Source organism: Phacochoerus africanus, chromosome 3 (assembly GCF_016906955.1).
Source record: "Phacochoerus africanus isolate WHEZ1 chromosome 3, ROS_Pafr_v1, whole genome shotgun sequence".
NCBI lineage: Eukaryota > Metazoa > Chordata > Mammalia > Artiodactyla > Suidae > Phacochoerus > Phacochoerus africanus.
The window spans coordinates 39,186,204-39,203,818 of record NC_062546.1 but is presented as its reverse complement, the minus strand read 5'-3'; the positions used below and the strand labels follow the sequence as shown (position 1 = coordinate 39,203,818).

The 17,615-nt window shown below is 38.2% G+C and overlaps 1 long non-coding RNA gene across 1 annotated transcript in view; it reads left to right on the top strand.

Moving 5' to 3' along the window:
• Nucleotides 1–6,127: 6,127 nt before the first annotated feature.
• LOC125122841 (uncharacterized) overlaps nucleotides 6,128–17,615 on the top strand; it is a 424,256-nt gene continuing 412,768 nt past the window's right edge. The window contains exon 1 of the long non-coding RNA XR_007133921.1: nucleotides 6,128–6,159. This is a non-coding gene — a long non-coding RNA (uncharacterized LOC125122841). The remainder of the gene's footprint in view (nucleotides 6,160–17,615) is intronic.

Genomic DNA, 17,615 nt, shown 5'->3' with positions numbered 1-17,615 from the left:
CCATGGATAAGGAGGAAAGGGAAGAAATTCCCACTTTGCAGGCATTCAGGAATCAAGCATCAAGGAAAAACAAGTGATGGTTATGATGTTGGCTTAGGACTTATTGCTTTGGCTTTGAGGCACCATTAGGGTCAAAGCAAAGGTCTAGGGGTATTTCTTTCCTGCCCCTCAAATTACTGAGACAGAAATGGGGGACGTGAAGACAGATATTTAAGAGGATGAGAAGCATAGCCCACAGCCTTAGGGATTTCATTGTTTCTACAAATTTACTTGAAACCAACATGCTGGGCTAGAGAGGTATTTTCCAGGTGGTGGTCCAATCTATGATTTCACAAAAGAAAAATCCCCTCTCACTTTCCAAGTCAAATGGTTATTTTTCCTCCAAGAGAGCCATGCATACTGATTTGGGAAAAAGAAAAAAAAAAACTGGCTTAAAGTCAAGAGCAGTGAAGTTTCTGATGGCTATATGCTTGGCCCAGATTAGCATGGAGATGTCTTGTTCCTGGGGCTTGCTTTGCTGAAAGGGGAATCTGGACACTTTCACGTGATGTTATCATTCCCCAAGTTCTAGAGGTGACTGCTGAGTTATATGCACTTAAAACAAACCAGGCTAATTGGCCTGGGTTTGGGTACAATCTATCATTCTTCCACAGAAGAGGATTTTTGTGGGAGGTGGTTGTGTTAAACATAACTTTGAAATAAAGAAATCCCATGCTATTCATTTCTGGTGGCCTTAGCAGAAATTTATGATGAAAGGATGTGATGAAAGGATACAGACTATGTGCTCTAAAATCCCTTGGTTGAGCTCACTCTTTCTAAATCTCTCTCTCTCAATAAAAAGTTATCAATAAGGAGATTTAGTTTGGATCAATTATATGCAAAGTCGTTTTATATGCCATGAAGTTTTTCCATGATATTGTGGTCCTATCTATGCTTTATCATTGCGTTTTTGTTTGAATTAATACAATAATATTACCAAAGCCACCCTCCATTACACAACCATTTGTTTTCACATTCCAGGCAACAGACGATGTCATTTTCAGATGAAGCTATTTGTCCTTGTTAAAACAGACAAGGCAGTTGGTACATTCAGACTCAATTACTATTGCATGATGGATTTCAAGCTAGAGTTGGGAGCTGAGGCAAATGAAAGTTGCCATTAGCTGTTTAGAATACTCTGTCTTCTGCTAGTTATGATGGGAGAATGACTCATATAACTGGGTCTAAGAGGGAGGCGTAAGGGAGTTGACTCAGATCAATTCCCTAGGAGGCAGACTCTTGAGACTGAGTTTAGGTGCAGGATGTTTATTAAGCTGTGCCCTTGGGATCAACGCCTGGAGAAAACAGGAGAGGAAAACGGGAGGGGACAGAGGGAAAGATGAGCTGCTGCGTGGCCTAGTGATGGTCCTGCTTACCCCATGGGGAGCTCTGGAGTCAAAAGGGTCCTCCATGCTGCACTGACTTGAGACAAGATGAGCCAAGGCCTTTATACTCTGCATTGATTAGTTGTTGGGTGTGGGCTATCCTAGGAAGGGGCATGACTCCAGTGAGGTGGTTCTTACCTGACACAGTCCCTAAAAATGTTGACAGTGAAGGCTGTCCACTGACAGTACCGCTGGCGTCTGGGCTCTAGATTCTGTGGCAGTAGCCCTCATCCAGGGTGACTTTGACCCCAGGGGACATTAGACACTGTCTGGAAATACTTTTGATTGTCAGGACTGGGGACATGCCACTGTCAAATGGATAGAATTCAGGGATGCTGCTAAGTATCTCTTGTGCACAAGACAGCCCCTTGAATCATCTGGTCCCAAACAATAGCACAAAGGTCAGGAACCCCTGCTCTAGGGCAACAATGCCCCCCCTTCCCGCCACCCAAGCAGAGCCTGATGGGCATCACCATGGCAGAAGAATCATCGTTAATTAAGATATTGCTACTTGCCAGACACAGTGCCCTCTGTTCCTTGTTCTTCCTGATCCTCCCACAAACCCCTTAGGAAGGTTTTCATCTCCTGATGAGGAAACAGACACTCAGAGCAGTTAAGTAAACTCCTCAACATTGTGAACAGGAAGGACACCCAGGTGGCATTTAAAATAGATCTGTGGTGCAGTGGAAATAAATCTGACTAATATCCATGAGGATGCAAGGTTGATCCCTGGCCCATCTCAGTGGGTTAAGGATCCTGCATCCCGCAGTGCTTTGAGCTGTGGTGTAGATTGCAGAGGAGGCTTGGATCTTGTGTTGCTATTGCTGTGGTGTAGGCTGGCAGCTGTACCTCTGATTCAACCCCTAGCCTGAGAACTTCCATAGACTTCCATATGGCTCAAGTGCCGCCCTAAAAACCGAAAAAAAAAAAAAAAGGATCTGCTTGTAGAAAACATTGCAGTATCTACTGGTTTCTGCCTGAAGGCTTGAAACAACAGTTTTAAAACTTTTCTCTTTGTCTATTGCAAGGACAAGATGGATGATGTTTACCTGTTCAGTTTGCTTCCATGACACCAGCTGAAAAACCCACCTCTCTCCACCTCATTTAAAAGACACAATGGAACATGAGTGAGCACGGCCCAAATTATAGGGATGACTCTGAATCCTCTCTAATCTATCTTTCTAAGTAGGCCATTCCTGAACTTCAAGTCCTTACCTTTAGCAACAAATTACTTAACGTAAGTTTGCAGTTAATTTCCATACTCTTAAGGCTTGTTGGCAATCCTAGTGAGTGTCTGCAAAGACTACCATATTTTCAGGAGAATTTATTCCATACTATCTCTTGATGGTTCTGTGCCACTGGATGGATTGAGTCATTCTAGAACATTCTTCAGACCGTATTGTCACTTCAAGAACCCAAGGGGTCAAAGAATTAACTCATTAATTCATTTTAAAAATAGCTCCTTTCTAGAAAATATGCTACTTTCTTGTTAGAAACAGTAGCATTTACTACTAAAGAATAGAAAAAAAAAACTATCATTTCAAAGACATGTAGGTAAACTTCACAGTCAATTATTATTTTTTATAAAGTCACGTAAATTGTGGTTTTTAAATAGAACATCCAAGTAAGGGAAATAAACATACATTCCATCAAAATGTTAATGAAAATAAAATATAGTACATATTTAACCCAAAGTTATAGAGCAAAAACTCTTAAACATTTTATTATCATTGAGCCCAACCATAATATTTGTTATTATAGTCAATATCAGCTTTAGTTTTTAGAATTTCTAAGTGCAATATCAGTCACTTTCCAAAAAATCCTACCATTAATTCCCACAGTGTATTTTTATGTGGTGAATATTATCATCTGAATTTTCCATTAGAAAATACAGAGATGAAAACAGCTTGATTAAATTTACACAAAGGTACATTGGCAGAGGACATCATCATACTAAGATCCCCTTCAATTGTTAGAAAGCTCAGTTTAGACTTAACTCTTGACATTTGTTCATCCACCCTTTTAATCAAATTCTTTAAATATTGCTAAGTCAACTACTGTGTCTTAGTCTGTTTGGGCTGCTCTGATAAGTTGCTAGGTGCCTTAAGCAACACACATTCATTTCTCATGGCTGAGAAGTCAAAGACTAAGTTGCCAGCAGACCTGACGTCTGCGAGGGTATACCTCCTAGTTTGCAGATGGCTGTTTTCTCGCTGTGCCCTGACCTGGTGGAGGGCAGAGTCTGCTAGCTTTCTTTCTCTTCTTTTAATCCAGTTGTGTATGTTCAACCCTCACGACCTAATTAGGTCCCCAGATCCTTACCCTCAAATACCATCACATGAGAGTTTCAGCATATACATCTGGGAAGACACAAACATGCAGTCTCTAGCATATGATATAAGCAGTGGTGTGCCAATAAATGTTTAAAACCTAACTCTAAAAAAATTAGTACACATGTATCCAAGTTTCTAAATTTCAGTGATAAAAATAATGTATACCTACTGTATAGCACAGGGAACTGTATTTGATTTCCTATAATAAACCATAATGGAAAAGAATTTGAAAAATATATGTGTATATATAATTGAATCACTTTGCTGTACAGCAGAAATTAACACAGCATTGTAAATCCACTATACTTTAATAAATTTTACAGAATGGGAGAAAATAGTGTCAAATGATGCAACAGACAAGGGCTTAATCTCTAGAATATATAAGCAACTTATACAACTCAACAGCAAAAAAGCCAATCAACCAATGGAAAAATGGGCAAAAGACCTGAATAGACTGTTCTCCAAGGAAGATATACAGATGACCAGCAAACACATGAAAAAATGCTCAACATCCCTGATTATTAGAGAAATGCAAATCAAAACTACCATGAGATACCACCTCACACCAGTCAGAATGGCCCTCATTAATAAGTCCATAAATAACAAGTGCTGGAGGGGGTGAGGAGAAAAGGGAACCCTCCTGCACTGTTGGTGGGAATGTAAACTGGTACAACCACTATGGAGAACAGTTTGGAGATACCTTAGAAATCTATACATAGAACTTCCATATGACCCAGCAATCCCACTCTTGGGCATCTATCCGGACAAAACTCTACTTAAAAGAGACACGTGAACCCGCATGTTCATTGCAGCACTATTCACAATAGCCAGGACATGGAAACAACCCAAATGTCCATCGACAGATGATTGGATTTGGAAGAGGTGGTATATATACACAGTGGAATACTACTCAGCCATAAAAAAAAAATGACATAATGCCATTTGCAGCAACATGGATGGAACTAGAGAATCTCATACTGAGTGAAATGAGCCAGAAAGACAAAGGCAAATACCATATGATATCACTTATAACTGGAATCTAATATCCAGCACAAATGAACATCTCCACAGAAAAGAAAATCTTGGACTTGGAAAATAGACTTGTGGCTGCCTGATGCGAGAGGGAGGGAGTGGGAGGGATCGGGAGCTTGAGGTTATCAGACACAATTTAGAATAGATTTACAAGGAGATCCTGCTGAGTAGCATTGAGAATTATGTCTAGATACTCATATTGCAACAGAACAAAGGGTGAGGGAAAAAATGTATGCATGTAAGGATAACTTGATCCCCTTGCTGTACAGTGGGAAAAAAAATAAATAAAAAAATTAACATAATGTGGAGTACACAACTTAAACATAACACATTATACGATACCCTCTAGTATAATCCTACATAGCCAGTTGATTCTTAGAAAATCCTTTTGTTAAACTTTATCAACATTTTGTATCCATAGCCAACACCTGTGGTTTAGATTGACCCACACATATAGTGCAACATGAGTGTGGATTGATATTTTCAGATTTTAATCCACCAGCATGACCTTGCTTAACATGGAGCTGGGACACAATACTTAGTATGTAGTATATATAATAGATATGGATATAAATGGTATATATCTATACATATATGTGCATGTATATGTCTGTTTCTCTCTCTCACCAGTGTATAGTATTTCCACCAGATATATGATAGGCATAGTCACCTCGAGAGCAGAGATAATAGTAAAACATGACAAAATAATTAGGCAGCAAGGAGGACCTATCATTTGTTTTAGATATGACTTATTTCATTGCAGGTTATGTGATTTAATTCCTTAATGTAACTATGTTTAGGAGTTACCATTGTGGCTCAGTGGAAATGAACCTGACTAGTATCCATGAGGATGCAAGTGTGATCCCTGGCTTTGCTAAGTGTGTTAAGGATTCAGCATTGCCTTAAGCTGTGGTGTATGTTGCAGACGTGGTTGAGATCTCATGTTGCTGTGGCTGTGGTGTAGGCTGGTAGCTGTGGCTCCAATTCAACCCCTAGCCTGGGAACTTTCATATGCCGTGGGTGCAGTCCTAGAAAGGAAAAAAACAACAAACAAACAAACAAACAAAACAAACCTGTGTTTAACAATCAGTTCCCAAGATTCCTTGAAATTTAACAGTTGGTTCTTATGAGCAGGTATGATTGCTGGTAGGAAAAGTTTTCTGTTATTCAAATAAGCCATTTCCACAAGGTCTCCACCCCCAACTGATTGGATTTCAGAGTCTGGAGTATGTGAGTATTTTGTGTTATCAAGCAAAATAGGTGTTGAAATTGATGATGTTGGGGTCTGGCAGAGTTTTTTCCTTTAAAATTTATTGTGATTTTTCTGGTTTATTTACAGGCATTTCCCTGCATCTCAACAGGCATTTATGGTAAGTGGCCCAGCTTTTGCTAATGTTTGTACTTCTTTACTTTGTTGTCTAAGTCAAGATTAACAGTTTTCTCTGATGGATATAATTTGCTCTGATTTAAAGAGACTCAAAATATGGGTCAAATCTCTTTGAAGAATCTCAGGAGGCTCTTTGGATATTTTTTTCATGTTATTGAATTTTTTTGTATAGCATACTGTGTGCAATGATTAGATGCACTGAGGCTTAATGTCTTTTGTTAAAAATTTTTGCTCTAGTAGGATTTGACCTCTACTAGTGTTTCTTTTAATGAAGTCAGTTTTCTCCATTAGATGAATCATAATGTTTATAAAGCCAGCATATACCATTATTTTGTTGAAGTACAAAACCATAGAAGCATTAAAATGCACATACATGCATATATCTGTATATTTAAGTTAAAAAAAAAAACAAAGATGTGACTGTCAGTAAGAACAAATATTTGCAATAAGGTGCAAAATTTTTTTTGTCATATGGCTAGATTATTTTAAGTAGTGGCTGCTTCACTTACATAAAAGCAAAATGTTTTTATAATCACTTGTTTTCACTAGCTTATAGCTCTCGAAATATACTTCCACCTACAATGACATTTCCCTATGCTTTTTTTCCCCCTCAGGTGTTAATAAATCTGTTTTATAATGTTCAGGTAAAACAGAATTTGTCATTTTAGGATTTTGTGATCAAGCAAAATAGATTAACAGCATTTCTGAGCTCAAACTTCTCACATGGTGACTCTCAACTGGAAAATAAAATATGTACAAATGTAAGGAAATAGTTTAAGTTTATTACTATAGGAGAAGGATAACTAAATTGATGTCAAAAGTAGGAGACTTATTTCTTCTTAATTTTTTTTTAAGGTTTTGTTGAGAATCAAGTGGAAAATGTAGACCTGAATCCAATTAAGTAGAGATTAGGTCACATTGTTTAAAATTTTAAGGCATGTTTTTTTTTCTCTCTCTGGATTCCACTACAGTGTGTCTTTCTGGAAACATCACGGACACTGGGCCAGTAGGTTAAACTGGACCCTTTGCACCATTTATCCATTCTTTCTGCCTTATGACTGGACAGTTATAAATTATTTATATATTTGGTTAAAGGAAGCATTACATGCAAAGTTTCACATGGTCAAGTGCCTGCGTCTTCATGTCACCTTCTCCAGTCCCAAGGCAAATCAGACTCCACTGCAGAAATGGTTCTGATTTTGAAAATGTCCCCTATGACAATCTTGATTTTCCTTGACAAAAACAAAACCCAACTGCTGAAAATGATACTCTGTCCTATGGTTGCTGTCTGCTTTGTCTCTGAGAATCTTATGGTAGTGTAAAATAATTTCAGAAAGTGAATGTAACGTGAAAAGGGGGGAAGTGGCAGGAAAAGGAAATAGAAAAGTAAAGGAAGATGAGGAGTGACGCTAAAATGAAAGGCTCAAAAGAGGATAATAATAACTAAATCAAAACAAGGAGTTCCCATTGTGGCTCAGCAGGCTGAGAACCTGATGTAGTCTCTGTGAGAATGAAGGTTAGATACCTGGCTTTGCTTAGTGTGTTAAGGATCTGGTGTTGCCTCAAGCTGTGGCTGTATCACAGATTTGGCTTGGCTCAGATCTGCATAGTCTTTAGCTGCTGCTCAGATTTGCCCCATAGTCTGGGAACTTCCGTATGCCGCAGTGAGGCCATAAAAAAAAATAAAATAAAGTAAAAACCAAAGTGGCCCTTGCTTAATTTTAATCCTAAAGGAGAGGGGTTTTTCCTTAGAGTATATGGCTCAATACATAATAACTGGGCCAGTACTGCATTGTGTTGGATGAGAGGTAGATATTGAAGACTATTGAGAAGAGCATTGATAGAGAGTCACAGTTATTAGTTTGGAGGCTGCTGCCAGCCAAGCAAGCTCACTCAATTTAAACACAGCCAGGTCAAAGAATACAGTTTTCAAGGCCTGGCCACTCATCCTCTTTTGCCCTCTAGTTTTTGAGTACATTTAAAAGTGAGGCTGATACCCTTAAAGTCAGGTGCATGTTGTCTTTGGTTCTTTGGTTAGACCTACCTGAGTTCAAGACCAAGATTTATTTTTAGCTTCATGAGATCTTTAGTAACCTTTAGATTACTCCAGGTCTTTTACTTTATGGGACATTTAGCACTTTGCAGCCTGAAAGTGATTTCCTGTGTCCCTGTGAAAGTATAGCTTTCTGATCAGTCCTTGATTCTCTCCTAAGTACTCATATTTTGTAGATCAGTGTTTTTTTATTTGGTTTTTTCCTTTTTATGGCCACACCTGCAGCTTATGGAAGTTCTAAGCTGCAGCTGCCAGCCTATGCCAGAGCCAGGGCAATGTGGGATCGGAGCTGCATCTGCAGCTTGCAGCAGTGCTGGATCCTTAACCCACTGAACGAGCCCAGGTATCATACTGACCGGCATCCTCACAGACACTATGTAGGGTTCTTAACCCGCTGAGCCACAACAGGAACTGCTAGATCGGTTGTCTTCCTGCTCTTATTCAGAACTCAGTTGTGACTCTCCCATTTTTCAGATCAGTTTTACTTTTATATTGCTTTATTGACATTTGAAAGACTATTCTATTTGAAGAAAGTGGTCCAAGGCTAAAAAAGGGGAAAAAAATAAAACAGGCAAATAAAACTCCCAACACTTTGTAACTCCTACTAGGTGGATTAAAAGCAAATATTTGTAACAGTCTCCTAGTTCCAGGCCTTCCCCTTCTTATTCCATATTCTAAACCTCACTACATGAATTTTTCTAAACTATCACTTGGTGCATGTTTCCATCTGCTCAGGGGCCTTTGATCACATTCCATTACTTGTCGGTGAACGCTCCCTCTTTCTAGACTGCACAATAGGCAATTTATGTATCTCCCTAAACCAGTGCTTTCAAAATTTGTCAAGAGGGGAAAAAAATCTCTTCTTGAGGCTGTGAATTTCTGTGCCAAGAATTTTATGTGTACTTCTGCCTTTGCATCTTTAAAAGGGAGAATTTAGTTTGCAGCATTTCCTAAGGTTGTTTGACCATATAAATTATTATGCTTTCAGCCTTTCTCAGGACTACTTTTTTCTCCAGAATATAATTTTAGAGGCATCCATCCATCATAGACCCATCTTCTGTCACACACAAATGAGGTGATGAATCTCAGACGCCGCCATGTACCTTCCCAGGTCCAATCCTGTGTCCCTTCCTTACAACGCACACACCCCAAATGCAAACATATCATCATAGCCATCATTCTGTACCCAAGTATGCAAATTAAAATACACCACACACACTTAGATAGATTGAAGCTCTGATCTCTGAGAGATCTTCGTTGAAGATGCCAACTCTTTTTTTAATTTAATTTAAATTTTTAATTATTTCCCCAATACAGGTTTTTTTTTCCCTACTGTACAGCATGGTGACCCAGTTGCACATACATGTACACATTCTATTTTCTCACATTATCATGCTCCATCATAAGTGACTAGACATAGTTCCCAGTACTACACAGCAAGATCTCATTGCTAGTCCATTCCAAAAGCTATAGTTTGCATCCATTAACCCCAAGTTCACAATCCATACCATTCCCTCCCCCTCCCCCTTGGCAAACACAAGTCTATTCTGAAAGTCCATGATTTTATTTTCTGTGGAAAGTTTCATGTGTGCCTTATATTAGATTCCAGATATAAGTGATATCATATGGTATTTGTCTTTCTCTTTCTGACTTAATTCACTCAGTTTGAGAGTCTCTAGTTCCATCCATGTTGCTGCAAATGACATTATTTCATTCTTTTTATGGCTGAGTAGTATTCCATTGTGTATATATACCACCTCTTCCTAATCCAATCATCTGTTGATGGACATTTGGGTTATTTCCATGTCTTGGCTGTTGTGAATAGAGCTGCAATGAACATGTGAGTGCATGTGTCTTTTTCAAGGAAAGTTTTGTCCTGATATATGCCCAAGAGTGGGATTGCTGGGTCATATGGAAGTTCTATGTATAGATTTCTAAGGTATCCTCCAAACTGTTCTCCATAGTGGTTGTACCAGCTTACATTCTCACCAACAGTGCAGGAGGGTTCCCTTTCCTCCATACCCCCTCCAGCATTTGTTATTTATGGACTTATTAATGATGGCCATTCTGACTGGTGTGAGGTGGTATGTCATGGTAGTTTTGATTTGCATTTCTCTAATAATCAGTAATGCTGAGCAGTTTTTCATGTGTTTGTTGGCCATCTGTACATCTTCCTTGGAAAAAATGTCTATTCAGGTCTTTTGCCCCTTTTTCCATTGGGTTGTTGGTTTTTCTGCTGTTGTACAAATTGCTTGTATATTCTAGAGATTAAACCCTTGTCAGTTGCTGAAGATGCCAACTCTTGATGGTCATTACATCTTTTGAGAACTTTCAGTATCTGTATTCTGGATGATTAACAACTGCCTTCTCAGATCGTTCCAGGGATTTTTGTTTATATATCCTATGTTCATAGCCAGTTTGGAATTTTTTTCCATGAGCAAGGATTCACCTCTGCCTATTTTGTGTACACCCATTGCCCCGCATTGTATTTCCCAGAGAATGTCAGGAAATATTGCTGTTTGATGACACCAATAATGATTGCATCCCAAACTGTTGCCTAACTGATGATGCAGAAATTAGAATTGTTGATTGGAAAAATAACAGGTAGAGAAACTACCTAGTTATTATTTTCTTAGTGGGCAAACATCTCTATTTTAGGAAAAACAAGGTGCTTCTAAAAAGTTGTTCTCAAACTGGGAGGAGTATTTGTAGGGATGGCAGTATCTATCTTCACCAAGTAAAATGAAAACTCAAGAACTTGTTCAGCTAGAAAGCCAAGATAAATGTAGCAATTTACTTCACTTAAGAAAAAAAATCCTTGTTGTTTATTATGGTAGGGTGATGGTGAGTCAGGGAGAGTGGGCTGCTCTGAGACTCTACCCTAATTTTTCCCAACATACCCTGGCCCGAGACCACCTCCCCATCTGCTGTATTTTCTCAGACACGAATTGACCTTCACTTTTATTTTTATGTTTTTATTTTTTATTTTTTGCTTTTAAGGGCTGCACCCATGGCATGTGAAAGTTCCCAGGCTAGGGGTCAAATCAGAGCTATAGCTGCTGGCCTATGAAACAGCCACAGCAATGCGAGATCCAAGGTGCATCTGTGACCTATTCCACAGCTCACAGCAATGCTGGATCCTTAACCCACTGAGCGAGGCCAGGAATTTAACCTGCATTCTCATGGATACTAGTCGAATTCGTTGACCTTCATTTTTAGATTGATGGCCCCCAAATTCAATGTGACTCTAGTTCTTCTATTAAAAGAAAAATGTTGACTATGCTAGAGCCATCTTTGGAAGGTGTTTGAGTTATGTAATTGCGAAGATGATTTCATACCAGGACAGTTTCAATAGTAAGCATTCCCATTTTGTGGAAACCCACACATCATCACTACACTCAAAGTGTTTCTGCAACATCTGGGGACACCAGTACTTTGGGGACACTGGAGACCGCAGCAGAACCCAATTTCTCCTCTCAGCCTCTCCTCACTCCTCAGCATTTTGTGGACAAAACCAACTGCACCTTTTTGCAAGACACAGACTCAAGACTCTGCCAAGTAACTCAGCCCCATTTAAGGGAGAATCACAATGGGAACAGGCCCTGAGTGCTTTGAAGTGTCCCTGGAAGAGGAGCCAAACTTTTCAACCATTGCTATTGCTGCCCCAGAGGAATGTTTCCAGGATGGTTCACCGGACACCAGACCGCCTGCCTATGCTCAGGATGAAAAGCCACATTGGGTAAAACACCAAAGAAAGGCCTGTGTTCCTTTTGGAAAAATAAATCCAGATGAGGCTTATGAGGGCTTTAAACTCCCAGATCCCAGTTAAGGATTTAAATTGGCCACTAACTCTGTCTCATAGGGATAGATTTGAACTTCCCTGATGGACATTTCAGATCTGGTACGTGCCTTCTGCACTTTGAGCTCAAGTTGGAGACTTTGGTGCTAATAAGTTTAACACAAGAAGCTAGACATGATACATGGCAATGGAATTTTTACTGAGAAGTGAACAGCAAAAATAATTTTAGTCTATTTTATGAGAATCAATATAGTTAACAGAAATGAGGTCCAGGTGGAAATGTGTACCCCTTGAGTAACTGGGAAAATACTCTCTCTAGAGGAAAACAATTAACAAACAAACCAACCCTTGAATCTTTCTTTCCAGGCACAAGGTGGTATTTTTAGAAAGGAAGGAATTTCAGACATTGAGTTGTTGGCTGGAAATCCATAGAAATAATTTAAGTGCAGCATAACTGAGTGAAAGGAGCTCCAATATTTATTCATTTGATTTCTGTTATCAATGTGGAAGGCCTGTTTTTATCAAATTACCTGGTCTTTCCACAAAACGCTGCCAGAACACAACTTTCTAATTGTGTTCTTTTGCATTCAAATTTATTCTTCTGCTTCTAACTGCATAAAAAAAAAGAGAGAGAGAGAGAGAGAGAAACAAAAGAAAGAAAAAGAAAAAAAAGGATATCAATGCAATGTTTCATTAACCTTATATCTACTTGGCAAATATTTTTATCACTACATCTGTCTAAATTCACAGACATGACTTGGAAGGAAACCAGGGCATTCTCCAACAGCAATGCTAAGGGCATGCCCTCTGTCAGCTTTAAATGCTGACAGATTTAAGAGGGTGTGACAACCATCACTGTGCAGTTTTGGGCTTGCTGGAAGAGTTATCTCATGTAATACATTTGGAAACCAGAGCCAAATTGACAAAAATATGCACCCCCTCTTCCTTTCATCCCTCTGACAGCTCTCCTCCTCCTTCTGGCTTTCTTCTCTTCCCTTTGATATTTCCATTTGCTTTGAAAACTTCCTTTCAGGTGGTCTAATGACAACTCTCTTCTCTCTCATAAATTCCCTTCTATGACATTCTGTATTTTCGGTCCTGGTCACATTATTTTCCACTATGCAAAGTGTCATTGTTCTTGGCAATCCTTGGGTTAATTGCTGGCCCTCAAAGCAAAGTAACATTAGAATCAGTGTAACTTACTTCCCTTTAGGAAAATGCAGTGCTGGGACCAAACCCATCTTAGTTTTATTGCATTTGAATAATATTTTGTAATCTGATCCTTATAAAGCATTGGAGAAAGAGTTAAACAGACAGCAAAATTCTAGCTAGTCACTTGTTTCTAATCCTCTGCATGTTCATCATTAGAATAGGTGTTTAAATAAATTTGCTCACGCATGAACACATCTATACATTTATCCACAAAATGTGGTGCATACTTCCCTCTTATTTGCTCTAATCTATGGGAATCTTTAATAATAAAAATACCTCAAACTAAGAAACCAGAAGTATTACTTTTGTCCTGGAAAATAATTTCAAGTGTCCAGCAACAAAATATGCTAGTTCAACTTCCATAAAAAATGACAGTCAGACCCACAGGCAGGGTTCCCCCAGGAGATCTGCCAAAAGAAATGAAAATCCTGGAAATTTAGCTCCTGGTACTGGAGAAACTAGTGTCATTCTCCCTGGCATTCCTTTCAAGTTGAGCAATTTTAAGAATTAAAAGATTAAATGTTTCAAAAAGTAATAAGGATTACAACTGTATTCCTGTTTCTGAGGTCTGGATGTCCAAGTTCTAGCAACTGTGTCAAGGTAAAAATTTGACTTAGGACTAGAAGGCAGAAATGAATTCCAAGCCCCCCATCCTCAGAAACTGCCACTTATTATTATGTTACATTAAAAAAATGGGTTTCCTTATAGAAGAAGTATTAAAACAGGGAGCCTTTTAAAGAAATAGGAAAAACATTTCAGTCAGTTATGGAATCTATCAATTTAGTAACAACCCTGGGAATATCTTTCAGCCATGCTGAAAAATAGGAGCACACATAAGATGCTCTCCCTAAAAATCTCCCTATGAATTGACCATACTTTCCATTTGACCAGTGAAATAATTTCCATGCACTTGTTTATTTTTCTCATCTAGTCTTGAATGACTTTTTATTTGCTCCTTCTACGTACTTACATCTAATGGGTGACTTTAAATAAACATAGCTCAGCTCTCTTTAGGAAGGACTTCAAAAATAATTCTGACAGCTCTTAGAGAAGTCAAGTATGTTTAGCTCTTCAGGACAATGATTTTCATGTCAAATCCTTCTTAGTCAAGGATTCTATTTTTAAATAAACATCTTGAAATGCATTTGAAAGAGACCATATTAGTTAGGGTAAAGCTAAGCTGCTGTAACAAAGAGACTGAAAAATAGAGTGGCTGAATGAATATAGATGTTGATTTCTCTCTATGCTGATTTCTCTAATAGTTCCAAAGTGAGCATTCTGCTTTGGGAGGATTTGTTTCACTCTATCGTTCATGGGGCCATTTATCTACAGTGGCATTAAGCAGTTGTTCTGCCTTTCTTGAGGCATTGCTCTCATATAGTTACCTTTCTTGGTTCTAGCAAAAGAAATACATAGGATGGGCACACACCTTCTCTGATGGTCCCCATCCCTGGGCACAAAACAGTGGCCATTACATCCATGTCCCTTTCATTGGATAGAAATTGGTCTCACAACCAACCTAACTGCAAAGGTGATTGGACATTTAGTGTAGCTTGGAATCTGCGGGCATTGATATAATGGCCCTCTAAATAGAGTTGCTCCAGGGAAAAAGAAAAGCCAATTAATCTAATAGGTCAATCACAGGTAATTTAGTTCTTTATCAGTTTTACCATACCCAGAATTAGTAAATATTTTTGAATATAGATTTATTTTGCAAAAATATTTGGGTATTTTGATAGCATCTACTAAAGTGCCTTTATGATCTTGAATTTTGAAAAAATTGAAAGTATAATTTTTTTATTTTTTTTATTTTTAAGGCTGCACCTATGGCATACAGAAGTTCCCAGGTTATGGGTAGAATCGGAGCTGCAGCTGCTGACCTATGCCACAGCCATAGCAACACCAGATCCCCAATCCACTGAGCAAGACCAGGAGTCAAACCCACATCCTCATGGCTACTAGTTGGGTTTGTAATCTGCTGAGACACAATGGGAACTCTGCAAGTATGGAATTCTGAAGGCATCAGTATATCGACCTATTATTAGTTGCCAGCCAATATATTTATTTTTTAAATTTATTTGTGTATTTATTTATTTTCATTATTTTCTTGGAGTACATTTGACTTACAGTATTGTATTAGTTTCAGGTGTGCAGCAGAGTGAATCAGTTATACATATACATATATCCATTGTTTTTTCCCATATAGGTTATTATAGAACATTGAATAGATTTTCCTCTGCTACACAGTAGGTCCCTGTTAATTATCCATTCCACATACGGTAGTGTCTATACGTCATTCCCACCTTTGCAGTTTATCCCTCCCCCCATGTTTTCCCCTATGGTAACCATAAATTTGATCTTGAAATCTATGAGTTTGTTCTGTATCACCTTTTATTAGATGCCACATTTAGTGATATCATATGATATCACTTTGTCTTTCTCTGACTTATTCCACTAAGTAGAATAATCTCTAGGTCCATCTAAGTTGCCTCAAATGGCATTATTTCATTATTTTTATGGTTTAGTAATATTCCATTGTATATAGGTATCACATTATCTTTATCCATTCCTTTGTCGATGGACATTTACGTTGTTTCCATATCCTGGCTATTGTAAATCAGTGAACATTGATTCACTGCAGTGAACATTGGGGTTGTCAGCCAGTATATTTAGACATTTAGATCAACTCAATTGTGTTTACATTTTTGCAATTGTAAAATTTGCACATACATCAATGGAAACTAAAATCAATATATTGAGAATGAATAAATAATGGTATCATTTATAATGTTCCTAATTCTAGCCTATGTCCATATAAATCCTTGGAGGAATCAATTGCAGTTTGTTTCTGTAACACCTTAAGCTCCTGAGGCTATATCCATCTATAAACATATCGAGATCCTGAGCAGCTGTAGATCAACATCCTGTGTACCAAAAAACCCTAGGGAGATACAAGTTTTGGGAAGAGTCTTATCATAGTGGAGTGGAAATATAACTATGAAGGACAGATGTTGAGAGAGAACGAGAGACAGAGACGGAGATATAGAGACATAGTGAGAATGATAATATGAATCTAAACTTCCTACACAGCCAAAAGAAGTTTCCTTAGAATCTTTAGAACTGAAGAAAATAGATTTTTACACCTCGTCTCTCTTTTCAGCTATGGTCAACAGGGAGAGTTCCCCAGAAGTGACTGAAAATTGAATTGAAATTTATAAAATCAACGTGAAATTATCTCACCTCTATTTGTTGCCCTGAGTTTATTTCAAAAATATTTTAAATGAATTTAGGTTCACCTAAATATTCCCGGATCTTTCTAAACAACTGAATTTTTGACAAAACATATTTTCTGTTTACTTAAGACTTTCATTCTGTTGGGACTGAGCTTATGAAACTGGACTCTAAGCTCTGTCCTACACAGTTGATTGTAAAGGTACAAATAATAACTGTGACATAGTAGTGTTCTTTAGTTAATTTTGTAATCATCTTGAAACATTTCTATTCTTTGGCTGCCAAGTTTCCCTCAAGCCTCTTCAGAGGCTGCTTTGCTTCCTGATTCTGGTGTTCTGCATGCCCAGATGGTAATGTATGTTTCTTAAAGCACAACCTGTATCCCTATGTGCGATCAGTCTTTGAGTGTCGGAGTTCCCTTAGACTACCAAGGATACAGGATAGGAGAGCACGTAGGGAAGTGACTATGGGCATGGTTTTCAGGATCTCATATATCTAGATTAAAATGCTGAGTCTGCCTATTTTTAGCTGTGTGTCCTCAGGCAAATTACTCTCCATAGGCCTTAGTAATCTCAATTGTCCAATGGGGATAACAGTGCTTAGAACATGAGATCATTTTAAGATTAAATTAAATAATACCTGAAAGTGCTTATCAGGGTATCAGACACATTAATATAAATATAAATAATCATGATTATTACTTTTCATAGTCATTTTACTTTTGCTATTATTGTTATCATCATTACTTCATCACTGGAGTCTGGTCCTTGAGGGGTAGGAGCCTTGAGTGTTTATTCACTCATATCACCTGGATTCTAGAAGAGTTTTTATACTTCTCAACAAATAATTTATATTTTTTTACTAATCAAATTTTACTTTTAGAAAAAGTAACTTACTTAGGCTCTGAATGACATCTGCTAGCAGTCTCATCATCAGAATCACCTTACTTTCTATTGGATTGTTTATGGTGCTTCTCTGAAAGCCAGTTGTCACCTCTCAGCCACCTCTGGGTCCTGTGGTTGAGCCTTGTTAGTTGAGCCATATGGAATGAAGGCTGTTGGTAACATCAAGCATACTTTCTATATCATACTTAGCCATCACCACTGTATCCCGTTGATTAAAAACTAAGTCACCTGCTTCATCA